At 45.9% G+C, this 22,396-nt stretch overlaps 1 protein-coding gene and 1 pseudogene across 6 annotated transcripts in view; one reads left to right on the forward strand and one right to left on the reverse strand.

Moving 5' to 3' along the window:
* The window catches only part of ncoa3 (nuclear receptor coactivator 3), a 43,173-nt gene extending 40,207 nt beyond the window's left edge, over positions 1–2,966 (reverse strand). For 2 of the 6 annotated variants that reach the window (XM_056273353.1, XM_056273358.1), the window contains exon 1: positions 2,899–2,966. The gene's annotated coding sequence lies outside the window, so the exon portion shown is untranslated. The remainder of the gene's footprint in view (positions 1–2,898) is intronic. The other 4 variants (XM_056273352.1, XM_056273356.1, XM_056273354.1 and 1 more) reach the window with 3 other exon arrangements.
* Positions 1–22,396, forward strand: part of LOC130131945 (guanine nucleotide-binding protein-like 3-like protein) — a 32,157-nt pseudogene that overhangs the window by 6,464 nt on the left and 3,297 nt on the right.

Raw genomic sequence — 22,396 nt, forward strand, 5'->3', positions numbered from 1 at the left:
AACACGAGGGCACACTTGATGAACCATTATCGTTTATACGCCAACTCCACAACAAATTAACACGATCTTTTATTAATTTCGATAAGGGTAAGCTACTGAAAAGAGCTCCGGGAATTGGCGTTAATATGGCGAAAGCTTAGCGCAGATATAGTGGCCACCGTAGTATTTGACTCATCCTCAACCAACCCTGCACCCCCCCCCCCCGTCTTGTTGCCCAACAGAGAGGTATGAACACCAAGGAATCACATTTCGAGGAGGCAAACAATCAGGTTTTCCTTTGAGCTCTGTGTGCAAGTCCTCCCTTAGCCAGCACACCTCTCCACAAAGCTTTTCACATTAGATTGTACAACACACACCTCACACACCATTGGCAGTCGACTCGAAACTTATTATCTCACTCCCTCTCTCGACACACTCAACCTCTGACGACACACGAAAAGAATGCCATCTATTTAGACCTCAATGGGGAGGAAAAAAATGCAGCCTGACAAAGATAGAGTGGAGACAGTTATCAAAAAGTGCCTCTGCCACATACGAGTGATAAGCGCTTCACTTATTTCCCCTGCACTTCTCAGTGACTTTAGCCAAATAATGGCGCTTTACCTTACCAAACCTCTGAAAAGGAAGGTAATTTAGAAAATAAAAGATAGCGAAACAATTTTTAACATGCCCCCACTTTTTTCTTTTGTTTGACTCAGATCTTGAAAAGTGAGCACACATGCATATTTTTAAGTATGAAGTATGCTCCAGCTCATATTCTTTTTGGTTACATGTGTCACAAAGAATGTGACTAACCAATTGTGGAAAAAAAGATCATAAAATACAATTCACATTGCTATAGGCCTAAAAGGGCTTCTTTTTAGGCTGTTCAGAAATAGTGTTTCTTTAGTACCTCCATCATGAAACGATATCTAAGCATTTACCTATTTGTACTGTTAAATATCTAACTTCAAAAACCCACTTCTGTTAAGAAACAGCCACAAACACAGTCACATCGATGAACAGTATACAGAAATCAGGTCACCAGATCAAATCCCGGTATCGGTGGCTGCAGAGGGACCTCTCCCCAGCCCCATGAGAAAAAGTGATAAGTTAATGAATTATTGAGAGCATAGGGACAGGGAGACAAAGAGTGAAAGCCATGCATGCAAGTCACTTCTTCGCCCCATCTGCAGTCAAAGAGTCCCCCCCAAAAGATTGATTCATTGTTAACGCAGCCTGACACCCTGTGTGAGGGAGAAAGAAAGGGGGGAAGATAAAGGGACACAGAGAGGGGGACAGGGGACTCGATTTGCCAAGAACCCAAAAAACGTGAGCGGCCACAGTGCTTTTGGAAAGGTTCCCACAGCGACCGGTCCATCTCACGCGAGAACATATCACATGCACAGGCTTGAATAATGACACTGACATTCCACCACACACAAGATATAAGAGAAAAGAGCCCGTGTGATGAATGGGGCTCGCCATTGGCGTTGATCTTGTCTTTATGTACACCCAGCGACGCACCGGGGTCAAAGCCCATTTTATCGAGATATCAAAAGGGTGTTTCTATGACGGGTGACGTGGACTTTGGACTACCAATAAGGGCAAAATCAGAGGTAGATTGTCGACGACATAAGAGAGCCGCGAGTCTGTCTCCAAATAGCGTAGCCGTAGATATAAACTACATCATTTCAGAGGTCACGTGGTAAGAAGTACTAAACTGTATAATGCCTGCAAGTATTGGCACGGATGCCCCGGGGGCGAAGGAGACTGAACATCTAAAACCTCAACCTTTGCAAGCGGAATGACTCGCCTCTTCACCCGTCGGTCCAAATGAGGAAACTCTACAAAACACCGCTCTCTCGTTGCCTGTGAAAGTGGCTGCTCGGCATACATGTTGTCTAATCAGAGTGAAGTCGTGCGAATTGTACGTAAGAAGAAAAAAAATAAAATAAAATACGTCTTTCAACGCTGGCTCCTCATCGCGTTTGCTCTCACATGAACTTCACCATAACCTTCTCTCTCTCTCCCTCCATCTCTTAAGTCAATAACAGCACGATTAGACCGTACCGCTACAGCCATCGTTACGATCCCAAATTAATCACTTCACCTTCTACACCGAAGGTATTCTTTATACATATATATCTCTTCTATACGACTGAGAAGATACGTGGATGCCCTCCCCGGTCCACACAACCACGACCGGCTACACGGTGCAAGTTGGTTTCGGTGCCGCCGGTCAACCATCACTTTTAGACGGCAAATGCGGGCAGGATGAAAAATTACACGCCGTAATTCACACGGGATACTTGACCCGCGGACCTGCCGTGCTGCAGGCAGCCCCTTGCGCCGTGCCCCGAGAGAGAACACACAATCTGTACAACCGAGAGCGCCGCTCTGGCCGATCTTAGTGGCATTTTCAGCGAAAGGTCTGGTTGGTCGAAATATCTGAATCAAAGTGGCCTTAGCGGTGTGTTGGAAAAAAGAAACAGAGAGTAGGAATTTCTAAAAAGTTAAAAATGTCCTATTTGTGTACAAAGGAGTTAATCGTTATGCGATATTACGCGTAAAAGCAGCCCACCAATAACGCCAAGCTTGCTTGGAGGGAACTTTGTAAGAGATGATTAATAAAATTTTTTACAAAAATCAGTTTACAACATAATCACCAAGGATATCGCTTCAACTCGGAATTATCAAAAACCATCCTCTTACTGAGGTTAAACGCGTCACAAACATCCCATAACGAGAAAAAAAGCACTGGTAGCTGGCTCGTTGTATTACGGCAGAAACCACAGCCTGTTCAGCAAAGCAGCAACACAAACTGCTTTGTTGTGAAATTGCGCATAAAACAAATCACGATATCAGTGTTCAAAACTCGGAGACGACCTAAACATTTTCCAGCATTAATAAACTCACCGGCTTGGATGCTTTTACTGAGTGGATCAGTTTCTTTTTCGCCTCTATTAACTCTCCGCCATCTTCAGTAGGACTGTTTGTTTAAATGGGAAACACTCCCAAAGCGCAAGAAGACAGCTTGTAACGGAGCGCGTTGCCTTCTGGGTAATGAAGTCATATTCCTCTTCTGTCCAACCGACATCGAATGACACATTCTGCAAATGAACTACACGTACACGGATACCCATAGGTAAAACGAGCCGCAGCCATGGATATTATTGTGGGGGTCAAAATGCATGAATTTATTTATAGCATAGTAGAAGCTTCGTGCAGGTGACTTAATCAAAACCAAGGAGAGCAACGTTTATTAGGCCGTTCAGTATAACATTTTCTGGGCTCCTGCTCGGTGTAACACGTGATCGAGACTATTACGGAAAGTTTCGTATTTTGCGACTTTGTGTTTTGATTGTGTCTTCCTTATTTTCACCACTGGATGGCTATGTGGGGCCAATCCTCACTGCAACTTTTGATGAAGTGGCCCGTGTGTAGGTAACTTTTGTCTCCGTTGTCCCATGTAAAAATCCAAACCGTGTCCAATTCCATGCTGTTTTTAGTCTCTAGTACTATAACTTAATCAAATCTTAGCAGGGATGGTGAGGGGAAAAAACATGAATGCCCTGCCATTGCACGGAAACTAGTCGCGAAACACTCAGTCGCAGATACTATCGTCCTTAACATTGTTCGCACACTATGCAAAAAATGCAACATTTGAAAGATCTCTGGTCAGTGCTCTGGAGCAGCGATTGTGGGCTGTGGAGAGCCCCGTGGCCTCTGTGGAAGAACCATGGTAGATGGAAGAAACTGTCACCATGGTGATATCTCGGGGACCCTAGTGTAGAATTTCAACTGGGAGTGGGGTCCGAAAACGGAGGGTGGGCAGGGGGACAGGGTGGTGGTGTAGAGAACGAGTATAAATTAATGGATAATTAGTTCCTTAATTGCTCCCTCGTTCTGGGCAAAATTCATCTGCGATTCGCACTGAGCTTAAGATGGAAAACTGGAAACATTACACCAAAGGAGGTGGGATACTCCCAGAGACCTTCGTGAGGTTTATAGGTTCGTTATGTTTGCCATGTCATTTTCTTCTAAGGTGCGATTTGACTAAATCCACTTGAACTTCGAAAGACAGGCAGTTGTCAAGGTGTACAGGTGTACAAACATAAGCAACCATTTAGCTAATTACTTAAAATGAAGAACTGGGGGCACATTCAGAGAAAATGCACACGTCAGCCAAGGTTGTAATAGGACCCCTGACTTTTTTGAATTTTTTTTTTTGCTTGCTATTTGGGTTTGATTTATTGGATTTTGGATTTATTTCTTTTTTTTTCAAGAGATGTTATTTCCCTATATAGCAAATATGCATGTTTCTGTGTATACACATGTCGCATGTGCATGTGAGGGAGTGAGGGTAAGAGCGAGAAAGCCTCAATTACATTCCACAGAGGGCCTGTAGCCCTCTGTTTGTGCCCCTTCCCCCACAAAACATGGAAAACTGACCTCCCCCCTCTGTCAGTGAGTGTGAGACACTTTATCCCATCCCCCTCCCCCTCCCCACTCTGCCTCTCCACTTTGAAAGGACAGGAGATAGCAGTTTGAAAGGACAGGAGATAGCCCCATAATCATTAATGCATTCAATTTGCTTTACCTGCAAACAACTTATGGCCTTTCTATGTTTAAAGCCCTCAACATGCACGGACGCGCGCGCACACACACACACACACACACACACACACACACACACACACACATGTCTCAACACTAAACAGATCCAATGAGATATGAACCACCATGAGAACCAGCAAGGTTCAGCACAGCTTCAGTCAGAACATTCAAGGTTTAGATGTGCTGTGTACTGAACAAGGAGAGGAGAATGTGATGAAAGCTTCCGTGAAAGCCACATAAATGTGTTTTATTACATTTATCGCCGTATTACAATGCTGTGATTGCAAATATTCCCAAATCCTCTGTGAATAGTACACGTGGCCATTGAAATTCCAGTTAATGGTCACGCCCATATTTGCATATGAAACTGGTCGTTGGTTTCGGTCGTTTTGCAACTGTGTTGTTTTTAAGGGTGAAGATGCCTCCAGTTAGTTTAGACTGAAGAAGTCACTTCGATGAGTGACGTATCTGTCAATAAACGTTGTATCCAGATGAACTGATTCAACCTTCTTTCATTTTTTTAAGCTGGATTATTGAGCATGCATCAAGACACCTTACAATGCGCTCCTTCTTGTATGTCCCCTGTGTAACGGGGGCAGTCCTATGCTGTTCTTTGCTGGTCAGCCTGCTGCACACCCGTCACTCTCATCATTAGCTCTGCGTTGTGTTCTAGTTGGGTGGGGCCCCAGGTGTTGTGGGGGGCCCTCAGTCTCTCATCATCATCATCATCATCATGATCAAGGAAGGAGGGGGGACACACAGGACTCTATTTGGCCCACCTTGCCATTTATTTTGGTTTCAAACCCTTCGACAAACGTCCAGTCCTCCAGCGGGAGCGGTGTTTCTTACGGACGTGGGGGTCGAAGTTCAACCACTGCCCGGACTTCACTCGTGTGCGTTAGAAGGAGAAACCGTCCACGGGACTCCGATGTAAGAAAGGATAAACAAGTATTTTATCCCACAGCTTGCAGTATCTTCTTACAGGGATATTCAAGGTTACGTTCTCCTCAACCAGCAAAACTGTCCTACGGTAAGAAACACGCGTGGCTCGGCTCGATCGCTGCTTGACACTCCCCCCACAAAACAAAAATGGCCTCTCCCGCGTTCCCTCTTCCGTGTACCCACAAGACCTCTCTCTTAAAGCGACAGTACATGTATATGACGGTCGTTGTAAAACATATATAAAAGTAAATAATGACATAAAATAAAATGTAGTAAACACAAATAACAGCACACAGACAGGATTTGGTGATATTTCATACTCAAACAAAATAAAATAAAAACATTAATTTTAACCTGGTTACATTCACCCCTCCTGAAATTCACCAACATCCTGACAGCAGGATAAAAAGAGAAAGAGGAAAGGAAAAGCCCATCACTGACTACTGGCACAAGTGAAAAGAAGGACCTAGTCCTCCAGTCAACTTAGGAGCTACCTCGGTTACGAGGTTCAGAAAATAATGAGGTTGATCAAGTCTCAGTATTCCCCTAGATCAATGTGACGCCTGATACGCCACACCATGCACTTGGCCCAAAACAACCCTGTCTGATAGACACCTAATAACTCACATTAAACTAGTTTGAATGACTCCAACCTCCATCAAAGTTCAAACCCTCACACTCCGTAGAAATGGCATCTGAGCCATAGATTCTATTAACCTGTTCACTGACCTCACCACCCTCCCTGTGCGTGTCCTAACCCGACCATCGCTCTCTACTTGTGTGCGTGAGACAGTGCGAGCTGCAACATCTGTATCGAGTGAGTGTGGTGCTTCTGTGTGCGAATCAATGTGAGATATAACACCAACATCGAGTGAGTGTGATGCCTCTATGTGTGGTGCATGTGTGTTGTGTGGTGCGTGTGTGTTGGGTGGAGTCTGAGCAGTGGCCCCCACAGGACTGACTACCAGACTAGACGGAATGAACTCTTCCGCTTCTGCCCACTCAGATCTAGGCGAGTCTCCAAGTGATGAGACTGCTAGCCCCACTGCATCCCCTGAGACCGTCAGGCCATCTGCACTGTCCTCCTCATCGGACTCTGCGCAGTCAAGCAACTGACTGGTTGTACTGGACTCCTCACCCTGATCTAACTCAGGAAGGGGCAAGAAGTTGACCTCCAACAAATGGTTCCTGTGCACCACCCTGGTGTGCCCCTCTGCATCCTGAATCTTGTAGACGTGGATATTGGGGTTGACACCGACAACCGTGTACACTCCATTCTCCCATTTGTCAGCCAACTTTCTCTTCCCTCGCTCACTCTGGTTCGCAACCAAAACACGATCCCCGACAGACAGGACAGTGCCCTTGGCGTGTCTGTTGTACTGTCGCGCCTGATGCTGCTGCTCTGCCATGGAGTGCTTCTGAGCGATCTCCATTGCACTCCTTAGACAGGAAAGCAAAGACTGAGCATAAGAGTCATAGTCAACAACGTGAGGATCATGCAAAACCTGCCTGAACATAACATCCACCGGCAGTCTTGGGACACGCCCATACATCAGGAAGAAAGGCGCATAACCCATGGTCTCGTGAACAGTGGCATTGTACGCGAGCGTGAGAGAATGGATCTGCTGAGGCCACTGTTGCTTCTGCTGAAGCGGAAGGGAACGGAGCATATTCCCCATCGTGCGATTAAAACGCTCTGTCCCGCCATTACCCATAGGATGGTAGGCCGTCGTGTGGGACTTCGCTACACCCGCCAACTTGAGAAGCTCTGCAATCAGGTTGCTCTCAAAGTTTGTGCCCTGGTCAGAATGTATTCTCTCCGGAAACCCGTAAACACAGAATACATGATCCCAGAGTTTCTTGGCGACCTGCTTCGCTGTCTGATTGGTGCAGGGGAACGCGTGAGCAAGCTTAGTGAAGTGGTCAGTAACCACTAAGACATCGACTGACCGCTGCTTACTGTCCTCAGCGGACCAGAAATCCATACACACAAGCTGCATCGGTGCGGAAGTTTTAATGCTCTCCAGGGGTGCGCAAGCAGCTGGCTCTGGGGTCTTCCCAAACACACATCTCCGACAGCATCTGACATATGCTCTGATATCCCTCTCCATGTCAGGCCAATAAAAACGCTGCCTTGCAAGAGAGAGAGTACGGTCCTGGCCCTGATGACCAGCGTGATCGTGGATGCCAGACAGTGCCTTGTCTTTCAGACTCAGAGGTAAAACATACTGAGACCTCCTCTGCTTGGACACTGGGTCCTTTGTCACCATGTACAAGACACCATCATTGACTTCCAACTTCTCCCACTGTTTCAACAGCCTGAGGACCTTCTGGTCAGCACCATGCCTCTCACGTCTTGATGGCCGCTTCCGAACAGCGACAAAGGGCAACACCTTGGAGATGCAGGGGTCCTGCTCCTGACTCAACCTGAGCTCCTCGGTGGATAACATTGGCAGTGTATCCTGACCACCCGACAGATGCTGAACGTGCTGGACCAAACTGAGTGCTGTGAATACTGATGCATCAGGCCAGTCACATTTGGCTTGACAAAAAGCCCTGACCTCAGCTGCATCACAAGCAAACCCAGATCGCGCACTACTCACTGTTTGGGACTGGCAACTGAGTCTGAAAACATCCTGCACAGAGTCCCCCTCAACCCCGTCGGCTTCCTGAACAAGGGCCGGATAGGGCTCCCTAAGTAGCCTCTGACTGACGGGCTTGGAAAAAGGGTTGCGACTCAAGGCATCCGCCACCACGTTTTTCTTCCCTGGCAGGTGTTTGAGATCGAAAGTGTAAGACGCCAACTTAGACACCCAGCGGATCTCACACGTGTTAAGCTTCGGCTTCGTTAGGAGATAAGTCAGCGGATTATTATCTGTCCAAACGGTGAAGCTTTGACCCTTCAGCCAGTGGCTGAACTTTTCACAAACACTCCACTTCAGCGCCATGAACTCCAGTCTATGAGCTGGATACTTCCGCTGTGAGGCACTGAGGGACTTGCTTGCAAAACCAACAGGTCTGGCCTTGGACTCTCCTCAGGGCACTTGAGACAGCACCGCGCCGAGTCCGTCCAAAGACGCATCGACCGACAAAATGAAAGGCACCTCAAAGTCTGGATGGTCAAGCACCACACACTCCAGTAACATCGTCTTCAACAGATCAAATGCTTCCCCACATTCCACCGTCCAGTCTGCGGACGTAAGCTTACGGAAGCTGCCATGGGGCTTCTTATTCTTAGCTGACCTCCCCCTCCTCTTTTGTCCAGCTGTAAGGGCGAACAGGGGCTTAGCCACGGAGGAGCAGTTCGGGAGGAAATGCTGGTAGTAAAATACCATACCAAGGAAAGATTTGATCCTACGGACAGAAGGCGTGCACCCATCACCTTTCATGAGATCCTGCACTGTCATGTTGGAGATGACCTCTACTTTGGAGGGATCGACAGACACACCTCCGCCATCAACCACGTGGCCCAAAAACCGCACCCGCTTCTGCAGCAGATGACACTTTTTCGGAGCCAGTTTCAAGTTGTTCTCCCTCAACCTCTGAAACACAGTGCGGAGCCTCGACAGAGCCTCAACCTCTGACGGTGCGAAGACAAGAAGATCATCAAGATAGCACAAAAGCTTCGTGAAGTTCAGATCCCCAAAGATCCCAATCATCATTCTCATGAAGGCTGCAGGGCTATTACAAAGGCCCTGTGGCATGCGATTGTATTCATGCAACCCAAGGGGAGTCGTGAAAGCAGTGTACTTCTTGTCATCTTCATGCATTGGGATGTTGAAGAAGCCAGAAGTGAGGTCCATCGTACTAAAGAGGCAGTTACCACCCAGCGCAGCAAGACAGTCCGACTGGTGTGGCAAGGGATGAGCGTCTTTCAAGGTCCGAGCATTCAGCCATCTGAAATCAGTGCAGATCCGAAGCCCGCCATCCTTCTTCCATACCATAACCAGTGGTGAAGCGTATGCGCTCGAGGACTTCTGGATAATCCCTTTCTCCTCCATATCAGTGAGAACCTGTCTCAACTTCTGATAGTGGGCTGGGGGAACCCTCCTGTAGGGCAAGCGAAAGGGGCGCTCATCCACCAGATGGATGCGATGTGTGTATCCTGTGACCTCGCCACAGTCCAGAGAGTCCCTGGAGAAGATGTCATGGTACTCGGTGAGCAGCTGAGTGAGCTGGGACTTGCATGCCTCACTAACCTGACAGGAGCTGAGGTCAATGTCACTGAGTCCGAGCTCTGACAAACTCCTAGCCGGCTGGACAGGGGGACAGGCACTATCTGTGGCGTTGGACTCATGCCTCCCTGCAACTGATTGCAGTCCCTGGAAAACATTAAAGTCCTCAATCGCCAAGCATGGAAACACATCAGCCAACTTGCAGTTCCTTTTCAGTGTGATGGCTTTGTCAGATGGATTGACAACAGTCATGGGTACCCACCTATCACCCCAGAGCGGTGTGACAAGTCGACCTACGAGGACACTGCGTGGCATGGCCTTGGAGTCTGTCGGCTCCACAACAACAGTGCTTCCAGCGGACATAGGCACCTTAGCAGGAAGTCTGCCCCAGACTAAGTGCTCGTGCCTCGGTAAGAGTGTCACTGCCTGGGTGAGCTTAACAGTACTTATCTTCTGAGGAACTGCACCACCCCTCCAGCGCTCTACATTCGTGAAAATGGACAAGAACTGTTCAACGTCAGGACTAGATGGATGTTCCTGTCTGGACGCGATGTCCCAGTACTCAGTACTACTCTTGAGTACATGGGCCACATGTTTAATGACGTTTGTGCCGACTATCAGATCACCATGCTGACCGGGAACGACCAGAGTGGATATGACAAAGGAAACACCATAAAGCTGCATGTTGAGGTCATAAAAACCATCAGGCCTAGTCTCCAGACCACCACAGCCAATCAAGACAATGTTCTCTTCAGGCTGCTGCTTCTCAGGTAAAACACCCCCAGAGCAGAGCTTCTCTACTGCATTTTCACTGATACTGCATGACATAGAGCCAGTATCCAACATGCCATTAAGCTGCACACTCTGGTTGACAAGAACAGGAGCATAGAACAAGTCACTGAAAGCCTGAATCCTCTGTGTCGCCTGAATGACCATACGCGAACCCTGAGGTGCTTTGGCACACTTGTCTTCATACAAGTGAGCCAGGTCGGAGACATCAGTGAGGGATACATCTACATTACCCACACCATCCCTCTCTAGGTGTGGGTTTAGTAGTTTAACGGACGAGACTGACGACCAGCTCTTCCACCAGGCTGAGAACGGAGCTGGTTGGGCGGCTGAGGGTGAGGACAGTCCCTCTTCCAATGACCAGGAGACAAACAGTTTATACATCGGTTCTCCCGGCTGCAGTGGGAAAATGTGGAGTGATCCGGAGACTTACAAACCCTGCACAACCTCTGTGGTGCGTCTGGCACCCGCCCTGCGGCGTTAGCTGGCGGTTGAGTCAGCGTCGGTGTCCGGACTGCAGCGCTAACTGGAACCTGAGTCTGCATTGTGACCAAACGGTCTAGCAAGCTCACCAAACTCCTCATATAGTCATCACCGCCAGAGACAGGTGCGGGAGACGGTGCGGGAGACGGTGTAGGAGACCTTGCACAAAATGGTATAGGAGATGACGCATGAGCCGGGATGAGAGATGGCACCACCGGCACGGTCGTGTTCAAGTCGGGAGCCATGTCGACTACAGGGACATGAACCTGTGAATGGAACCTATGCTCTACCGTGCCTGCTTCACGTTGTCCACCTGCAGCAACACGGGACTTCCTCTCCAGCATGTGCTCATCAAGCCTCTCCTGGATCTCGCTAGCAGACCATTTCCCTGCGGACTTGAACTTAAAAACATTGGCAAGAGACTGATCTGGACAGTGTTTGATAAACATCATGCTACCTCGTGGCTTGGCTCTTCAATACTACGGCCCTGCCACTTCAAGCATTCGTCAGCCACCTCCACTGTTTTATTAAGCCTAGTCCAATACTCCATAGCGTCCTCACCTGGCTTGGGCAGCGTACTGTAAAAGTCCGCCAGGGGCATGCTCGAGTATGTGAGGTCACTAAAGTTGCTTCAGTACATCAAAAATAATGTGGGGGTTCGTTATGTGGTCGACAGATGTGTTGCGCAGCTTTATCCTCACCACGTCCCCTGCTTTCCCCATAAGCTTAGCTAGAATCTCATGTGACTGCTCACTAACTGGAATGGCTCGCTTCCTCAAATACAAAGTCATAAGGCTCTCCCACTCATGAACTGTAAACTTATCAGAGCTATCGCCCCTGAAAATAGGAGGCTCCCTAGCGTCTGTCTGCATTACTACTCTAACACTAGGCACTGTCTCCGAACGCTGTTCAGCAGACCTAGCACTGTCTGTGTGTGTGTTTCTAAGCATTTGTGTTTCCTGCAGCTTAGCAGTGATTGACTCTCCTATCTTCTCTGCTAACCGAGTAATGAGCATGGCTAACTCACCCACTGGCTGCTCGCTGTTACCTAGCACAGCCCCTTCGCTGATACCTGGCCTGGCCCGTTCTACGTAGCGTATGGAGGTGAACTGAGGAGTGCCAAATGTGGTCGGGTCTCTAGGTCCTGGTGCTCTGGTGTCTGGTTCCCCGCCCTCTAAGAGCTGCCCGAAACTCCTACCTACACCTAGCCGTAAACCCCCACCCACATCTAACTGGTAACCCCTCTCCATAGCACACTGGCGATCCAAAAGATCCTGATCAGCAATGTTACCCCCACCTACGTACGAACCACCCTCTGCCATGTTCCTACCTCTAACACTCAGATAAAATAAAAAATAAAATAAAAAAGTGAAAAGCTCAATTCATTTAAATAATTGAATCTAGAAATCACTAAGAGATTGAAACAATCACACACAATCAACAAATTCACCAATAGATTAATCACATATGCACATATCCAGTAGTTTACATCAATAGATTATTCACACGAGTCCTTCAATCACATCAACATTAACCTTTGTTCCTTTTTTTGTATGTTTTTCTTCCTTCAGTATATACAAATGTCCTGCTCACAAGCCCAGTCCATGGTAACCACAGCTATGACTGTCCAGTGTCCACACAGCTCAACTCCAGTCCACTGTAACATGAGCGTACAGTCTATAGAAATACCTGAGGACGTCTGGGGCTTGATGACGACAGCAGCCTCCCGCGGCGAGCAACTGATGTCACTCTCAGGATCCAGGAGGGTCACGGCACCAATGTAACGGGGGCAGTCCTATGCTGTTCTTTGCTGGTCAGCCTGCTGCACGCCCGTCACTCTCATCATTAGCTCTGCGTTGTGTTCTAGTTAGGTGGGGCCCCAGGTGTTGTGGGGGGCCCTCAGTCTCTCATCATCATCATGATCAAGGAAGGAGGGGGGACACACAGGACTCTATTTGGCCCACCTTGCCATTTATTTTGGTTTCAAACCCTTCGACAAACGTCCAGTCCTCCAGCGGGAGCGGTGTTTCTTACGGACGTGGGGGTCGAAGTTCAACCACTGCCCGGACTTCACTCGTGTGCGTTAGAAGGAGAAACCGTCCACGGGACTCCGATGTAAGAAAGGATAAACAAGTATTTTATCCCACAGCTTGCAGTATCTTCTTACAGGGATACTCAAGGTTACGTTCTCCTCAACCAGCAAAACTGTCCTACGGTAAGAAACACGCGTGGCTCGGCTCGATCACTGCTTGACACACCCCCCACAAAACAAAAATGGCCTCTCCCGCGTTCCCTCTTCCGTGTACCCACAAGACCTCTCTCTTAAAGCGACAGTACATGTATATGACGGTCGTTGTAAAACATATATAAAAGTGAATAATGACATAAAATAAAATGTAGTAAACACAAATAACAGCACACAGACAGGATTTGGTGATATTTCATACTCAAACAAAATAAAATAAAAACATTAATTTTAACCTGGTTACACCTGTTAAGGCTACAGACGGACGAAGACTGATGCTTTAGGACAGACCAAAAAAAAAAGCTGTCAACTTTTCAGCACGTTAAAAAACCACAAAAAGCCAGAAGAAATCAGGAGGCAAAGGGCAATTCATCAAAAACACTGTAACGTGCATGGATAAGTAGACACGTTGGTCCTTGACTAACGGGTTAGACCCTTTAGTCGACTGGTTGACGTTGTCGCTTGCAGAGTGAGAAATGCGAGTTCACGTCCCGACTGCGGCGGTTCCCGGACTGCCACTCGAATTTGCTGTAATACTGTTATTGCTGGTTCGTGGGTCTTTTCTTTTCAAAAACTCAATCTTTCACACAAAATGTGCCACAATGAGCTCCAGGACCTCCAATAAAAGCAGAGAATAGAAAGAGAACAGGGGCTAATGAAGAGAAGCTTTCGGCATGACATCCTGCAGTGGCAGAGAGAATATGAGCAGAAGGTAAATATCTGAACTATACATAAACTAAGTCAACCAAGGTGCAGTTTGTGCTTACCGTCCCGTTTACCAAAGAAGGTTGAATCAGTTCATCTGAATACAGCGTTTATTGACAGATACGTTTCATCACTCATCTGAGTGACATCTTCAGTCTAAACAGGTATCCCCCATCCCACCCCCACTTTCATATACAAATATGGGCGTGGCCATAACTACAGTTTCAATGGCCATGTGTACTATTCACAGACGGTTAGGGGAATGTTTGCATCCCAGCTGTATTGTAGTGCTATATTTGTTTTTGTATGGCCTATATTCTGCAGTTCTACATATACTAAATATATCTGTTCTTACTGTAGAATTTTACATTAGGAGTGGTTATATGGCTTTTATTTCCTTAACTACTCTTACATTATGTACCTGTATTGTTTATAAGGGGTGGGGATATCTGCAGTCAGTTTAGACTGAAGATGCCACTTACTTGAGTGATGAAACGTGTCTGTCAATAAACTTTGTATCCAGGTGAACCGATTCAACCTTCTATGATTTTTCTTATCTGGATTGTCCAGCATGTATCAAGACATACCCAGTGATTTAGTTTTCGCTTTTATTTGCAGGAAGCAGGCATGCAGAGTTTGGAGAAACATGTCAATTTTGAAAACGAGAATTCAAGTGAGGCATTCAAGAGAATCCAAAAAATGTAGCTAAACAGCAACGGTGGCTTCCATCACTTATATCAAAGCCAGCAAACACAGGGTTGGCCATGGTATATTTGATTTGAGCTACAACCTGTGGTGGTTCCAAGGGGCGGCCCTCCACTGCAATTCCCACCCTATTTGTAGGCTATAAATACTTTAAAAAATGTGTTTAAAGTTCATAATATTTCTCCATAGTCGGTGCACACTTCTTTAACCACCAGTTTAGAATTCACTTTGACCCTTTGAATAAAGAAAGAAAATGGTTGTGCACGCCACCCGACCTGGGAAAATCCACCAATCGATGTCACTGCTATTTTGTCTCAACTGAATCCTTGCATGCCTATTGACTCTCTGTAGTCCACTGATGTTGGTAGTCCACTGGTGCTAAGTCCGTAGTCCATAGTCCACTGGTGCTAAGTCACAAGTAAGGTGTTTTCATTTGTTTATCGTTGCTCTATGTTTCAAATGTTTTACAAGAATTTGACGGTGGGAAATATGTGCAAGGGCAGCATGGTGGCACAGTGGTTAGCGTGGTCGCCTCACAGCAGGAAGGTCCTGTGTTCGAGCCCCGGGGTAATCCAACCTTTGGGGTTGTCCCGGGTCATCGTCTGTGTGGAGTTTGGCATGTTCTCCCTATGTGTGCGCGGGTTTCCTCCGGGTGCTCCAGTTTCCTCTCACAGCCCAAAGACATGTAGGTCAGGTGAATCGGCCGTACTAAATTGTCCCTAGGTGTGAATGTGTGTGTCAGCCCTGTGATGGACTGGCAGCCTGTCCAAGGTGTCTTCTCGCCTGCTGTCCAATGACTGTTGGGATAGGCTCCAGCATCGCCGTGACCCTGAGAGCAGTACAAACAGTTTGGATAATGGATGGATGGAAATATGTGCGATAGTGCTCAGTTGCTTGTGTCTCACGCTCAGTGCATTAGTTTGCAACCCTATAGAAATTATGAAATCTACAACAGCAATGGCTGACTGTTCATAGATTTAATTCTGAACTTTATTTCTGTGTGTGTGTGTGTGTGGAGGGGGGTAGGTGTTGTGCGGGGATGGGAGGGTGGATTATTATTGCTGTATTATTGTTCTATATACTTGCAGAGTATTTCTTTTTGTCTTGTGTATGTTAGACTGTATATTGAATTTGTATATCTGTGACTTGTATAGTGTATTGTTACTGTGATGTAACAATGACTAGTAGTTCTCCTGATTTCCTATGTTAAATCCACTCACTGTAAGTCGCTTTGGATAAAAGCGTCGGCTAAATGACTGTAATGTAATGTAATGTAATGTATATTTTGTGTTTTCCTGTCATGTTGCTGCAGACTGTCATTTCCCCTATGGGACAATAAAAAGCTTCTTCTTCTTCTTGTTCCCTGTTTCCCAGGGGTTGCCACAGTGGATTTGATAGTTTCCATCAGTACCCAGTGAGGGCGCAGCATCAATGACGGTTTTGTCAATCCGCATAATGATTTGGTGCCCTTCCTGACACAACCACTTACCCTATGGATGGAGGCACAGGTGAAGCGCTGGATGCCACCCCAGTATTTATGGACTTCATGGGCATTCATGGACAATAAAAAGCAGACTCAGTAAAAATGTCTTGGCGAAAAAACTAATTGTGAGTGTTTATTGCATGTGTGACAAAATATATAAATATTATCTCTGACTGTTGCTTAAACTTATTTTATAGAGAAATAGGACTAGGTTAAGTTTTCAACATAAAAGTTGGTTTTAAGCTGTCTCATTATTATGTGATTCACATGCTTTAAAAAAAAGTCACCAGAATGCAGGAAACAAAGTCTCTGAAATTCAAATTTGTCTGGGGGCGATACCCCCCCCCCCCCAGCTGGAACCTCATGCCACCTTTTTTGCCACCCCAGGTAAAACTTGCTAAAACCGCCACTGGCTACAGCTTTTGACTTTTCAGCATACAAATGGATATAATGAACAATAATAACCCATTTCTTTTAATACTTACAAAGCTACTGCTGTTGATTGTCAGTCCAGTTTTTAAGTAAGAATGTACAATGCCTTTACTGCTAATTACATCGCTGGCACATGAAAGCTATGTTCAGACTGGCAAAATTTGAATCTGAGTGCTTTTCTGCAGTCTATACAGCTAGAGGACACATGCAATCTGCAAACTCTAACTGCACCCTATCCCGTTGTATCAGAACAACTGGAATGTGTACATTACCTGAATGTGAATTAACTTTTTCCTTCAAGGTGGTGGAGGCCTCAGCTGTAATTTTGGGTGCACATGACCCGTCTTGGCTGCAGGTGTCCTAGAGCAGGCAGTCATCCAGAGTGGAACGAACAAGAAAATAGTTCTAGAGCTTAATAAAATTGGTAGGTAACTGAAAGAAAGCATGCGTTCTATCGGTAATATTCCACAGAATGACGTCATTTTCTTGCCTAAAAAAACCTTCCCTTCTTTATATAGATTTGATATCAAAGGAGATCGTGGAAAATGGATCAAGTATCTGTGTAATGAGTTTCCCACGGTGGCTTTTAAAGCCTCCACTCCGCTACAGAACAAGAATTTGGTATGCAACCTATAATTAAATCAAATTTCTCGTCTTAAAGTGTGAATGATGTTTCAGCATAAGAATATGACTGATCAAGTTTAATATGTTTTTCAAAAATCAAATCATATGTTCTGGTTCTTGTGAGTAGTAGTAGAGTAATATGCAAGTGACGCAAGCCACTAAAGAGCTTCTCAGTAGCAGTGCTCGTGTTGGAGCAGATTGCCTGATGAAACTGCTCGGAAACTATTGTTCAATTCAATTCAATTCAATTTATTGTCATTAAAAACAATGTGCAGTCACATGTCAAAAATGAAATGAGGGATTTGTTAAAAATGAAATAAGGGATTAATGTTGCCACCTGGACATCAAGATTGCCATCACTGTCGATGTTGTGGGTAACAACCACATTCATAGTAATACGTACAAATGTGCTGTACATATACCAAGGCTGCAAACGGTGTCATCACCAGACGCTCATGTTTGATCAACATTCTGAAACGGGCATGGGCATGCAGTGTTGGAGCCACTCCTGCTGTGATGAAGTAAGTATAAATTATTTACACTGTATTGTTGTGCAGGCATGCTCGATGTTTTCCCGTTCTCCTAAAATACCTAATACATTGCAGGTGCCTTCAAGACGTGCATTTGGACAAACATATAAATCTTCTAGATTGCCCTGGCATCATCATGGCAACTTCAACAACTGATGCAGCAATGATCCTGCATAACAATCGAACAGCTTGTAGATCCTACCCGCCCCACCCCCCCTGTGGAAGCCATTCTTCAATGCTGCAACAAAGCACAGGTATGAAATGTCATATTTCCTGTCATTTCGTACATAACTTGAGGGTGTAACAAATCCATTGGTGGTGTAACAAAAACAAACAACCATTTTGCTTCAGCTACCGACTAAGACGGAGTTCTTGACTTCCACACAGTGCTGGAGTTCTTGGTGTTGCTTGCTCAATGACAAAGCAAGCTGAGGAGAAGAGGACTACCAGATAGTGACAAAGCAGAAATGGGAGTCCTAATGGACTGGACAGGGTCAGTAAAATAAAAATAATTTGTAAGGCAATGCGAGTTTATTTATAAAACATATTTCATAAATCCATATGGTTAGTGGTTGTGTCAGGAAGAGCAGCCAATGTAAAATTTTCCCAAGTTGTTATGCGGATTGACAAGAGTGCCATCGGTCCTGTGCCCTCACAGGGTACTGATGGAAACTATCAAATCCACCCTGGTGACCCCTGGGAAACAGGGAACACGCTGAAAAAAAGAAGAAGATTTCATAAACAAAGGGAATTCAAAGTACTTTACATTAAGGCATGAAAACACATTAAATAAGAGATACAGAACAGATGAAATCAAATAAGAAGATATTAAAACAATAAGAAAGAAATGTAAAAGAGGAAAGATCCCCGCCAGGTGTATCTCCCCTTCTAACTAAAGCAAAAAATGCAATTACAATTATGTTGGATCAATCTGTAAGATTGTTATTACCCCTTCTGTGGTAATGTTTTGGAATTCCACTGCGGAACATATCAATTGGAAAATGGAGTCAATGTCATCAATACTGTATAACCAATAAGGTCAAAGAAGTTAAATTCAGGGTTATCCATAGAGTTTACCCAGTGAAAAGTTTTATTGCAAGTAGACATTGATGATAAATGTGTATTCTGTGAAAATGATTTTGACTCACTAAGCCACCTTTTCTGGAACGGCCCACATGTTAGTACATTTTGGACGGATTTATCAAATTTTATTCTTAGGATAACCTCTTTCAATCTTACCTTTCAAATTCAAGATATCCTCCTTCTATTTAACCCCATAGATAAGGACCCCAACATGATGTTTGTTATAAATGTATTAATTATTCTGGGCAGATTCCTTGTGCATAGGATGAAATGGAATGGAAAAAACCATAGTAAATGTATTTTTGATAGACATGCAAAACTACATCAAGACCATTCATTTTTGTAAAAACAAAAAAAGCAAATGGAGCTGCTAATATTTTTGAGAAGTGTAATTTAACATTTGAATAATTGATTGTACCCGTGTTCACTGTTAAATTTTATAATTATGTACGTTAATTGTAATGTCTTGTATGTTTGTTCTTTGTCATTTAAAGTAAATAAAAAAATCTCCTCTTCTATATGTTTCCATTTTAGTCCGAGTAGTATTGACCAATCACGTTTGAGTAGGCGGTAATTTCTACAGGAACATGTTTTGGTTGCATGTTGGTAACCGTTGGAGCATGTTGGAGTGAAAGACGCGGAACCAGGCCCGGCTCCAGGCGGCGCTGTAGTGAGGCTTAGCCCCCCCCCCCCCCGTGACATTCAATGCCCCTCCCTCCCACCCACCCAAATTATTTCAAGATGTTTAAATCCTCTAAGTAAATCAAAATCGTTAGTTGATTATTTCATGTTGGTGCGCTATTTACCAAATTATAATGTTTGATTCAATTTAGGAAAGATTTCTTTTTTTTTTAATGTTAGGCGGCTATCCAATCCAAATCTTCTCTGTTTTGCACGTTTCCGTCACTTGTTGCGTCAGCAGGTGTCTCGCGAGTTTCAGAAGGGTAAGGTATGGCTCAGTCGGTACAGTTTTTGCTGCGCGCGAATTGACCAAAAGTCGAAATGGATATAAGAAGATTTTTCAAAGTCGACAAAAGCAAATTACCAACTCAAAATGATCGAAGGAGGAGGAGAGGGAACCGCACATGGACCGAGGCTAGTCCACGGAGCGAGGAGCAACAGGGAACCGCTTCCGAAGTAGCCGAGGCATGGAGCGCGGAGCAACAGCCTCAAACAGTCCTCACAGTAGCTCTCCAACTGGCAGCCTTGCACCGGACGATCTGGGAGTTGATATGCCTGCTCAGCCCACCTTGAGCAAATTCCCAGTTCCTTTATTTAAGGGTCAGAAACTGTCTTTCGTTAAGCCAGTGGCATAACCGCAGGGAGTGTGTTTGGAATACCGCGTCAAAGCTGACGCAGCATTTTGTTTCGTTTGCCGAAAGTTCGGAGTGGACTCCGTATTCACCAAAATGGGATTCTCTCACTGGAAGCGTGCGGTCGAGAGAGACAGAGGCCTGAACAAACATGCTGCATCAGAAGAACACATGGAGAATATGACAAGATGGAAAGAGAGGGAGAGACGAGGAAACACTGGCAAAGAGTTATTGTTGTATCTTATGAAGAACGGATTGTCCACAACATCTCAAACTTCGTTTCAACATTTTACTGACAAAGTGTGGCACCATTATACGTTACATTCACATGTCTTGTAATGTCCGTAGACGCCTTGTCTTACTGACATAAGAATAATTCAAGAACGAGCCGACTTCGTAGGTTCTTAACTGCGTAGCTTTTACTAGCGTTCATCCGACATACAACCTTCATAACATGCGCTTCTAACTTCCTGTATACGTCACACGCACTGCACGTACACCCGTGAGTAGGTCAAGTTAAACACGTGACCTTTCATTCATTACATCTCCCCCTCTAAGATGATTTTCTAACCTGTATATCACCCCTCTTTTCACAAAAAAATAAAAAATCCCCCACAGTACACAAGTCCATACGCCTCACAAATCCAGACGGATTGCAGGCTTGCTCACCCTGCCAGAGCGAGTAACATATGGTGTGGAAGTTGGCATTTCTGCTGCTCGGGACTCATCCGTGTTTCCACTCTCCCCTGGAGTGACATGGTCAGGATCCCTGCTGACAAAGGTGAGTGTTTTAGGTGTGGCCAACAGGTGGCGCCTGTTCCTTCTGTAATGTTCACCTTGAGCTGTCTCCACTATGTAGGATCTGGGAGTGGAGCTCTGACTGTGAACAACTGCTGGCATTGTCCATGTTTTCTGTCCATCAGGTTTGGTGAGTACTGCGTCACCCGAGTTCAGTGGGCGCAGTGTCCGCACGCCGTTCCTGCGGTTGTAGTAGAAAGCCTGCCTCGATTTGGCTGCGGCGTCAGCGGCTTTGATCAGTTCCTCTTTAGGCCAGGCCGGTTTCAGGTTATGCTGCAATGTGGGTAAGGTGGTTCTGAGTCTCCTACCCATGAGCAATTCCGCTGGACTGGCTCCAGTGGAAGAAGAGGGTGTAGCTCTGTATGTCAACAGGGCGAGGAGAGGGTCTTCCTGCCTTAATATGCTTTTGGCTATCTGAACAGCCCTCTCTGCCTGTCCATTACTCTGGGGGTAGTGTGGGCTTGAAGTCACATGGATGAAATCATAATCCTCACTGAACCCCCTCATCTCTTCTGAAACAAGCTGTGGCCCATTATCGCCAACTACAATTTCAGGGATACCAAAACGTGCAAATGTAGCCTTCAGCCTAGCTACAACCTGACTGCTAGTAGTTGTTGGTAGATTTAGGATCTCCAAAAACCTGGAATAATAGTCAGACACTATCAAGTAGTTTTGCTTTTTGTACTCACACAGGTCTATGCCAACTTTCTGCCATGGTCTGGATGGGAGCTCACTTGACATTAAAGGCTCTTTTCTCTGTGTGTTCTTGTGTTCTCTGCAGAATTGACATTGCTGTATCTTTGTTGTAATGTGCTCTGTCATTTTGGGCCACCACACTGACTGGCTAGCTCTCTCTCTGCACTTAACTATCCCCTGGTGCCCGTCGTGTATTCTCTCTAAGATCACCTCCCTCATCTCTGTGGGAATGACGATACGATTGCCTCTGATGACTAAACCATCTACCGCAGATAACTCCCCTCTCACCTGATAAAAGTCTCTGACTGTTTCTAGCACTTTATCGACATACTCAGGCCAGCCGTGTCTGATGAAGCCCAACACTGTCTGGAGCTGCAGATCCCCATCCGTGCTCTGTTTTATCTCCTGCATCCTTTGAGGTGTGGCAGGCACCTGGCACACGATGGCATCAATGTGCGCTGCAACATCATCATGAGAAGCACCATCTCCGTAGCGCTGCTCTGGGCCTCTGGAGAGTGCATCAGCCACAGCTAAAGTTTTGCCTGGTGCGTATTCAGCCACTGCATTGAAACGCATCAGCCTCATTAACAGTCTCTGGCACCTAATGGGCACATTATCCAAGTCTTTGCTGTTCATGAGAGGCACTAGTGGTTTATGATCGGTGACAAGTCTGAAATTGTCAAGCCCAAACAAGTACTTCTCGAACCTTTCACATGCCCAGACGCTGGCTAAGCACTCTTTCTCGATCTGTGCGTACCTTGTCTCTGCGTCACTCAGCCGTCGGGAGCAGTAGG

Source organism: Lampris incognitus, chromosome 2, assembly GCF_029633865.1.
Source record: "Lampris incognitus isolate fLamInc1 chromosome 2, fLamInc1.hap2, whole genome shotgun sequence".
Taxonomy (NCBI): Eukaryota; Metazoa; Chordata; class Actinopteri; order Lampriformes; family Lampridae; genus Lampris; species Lampris incognitus.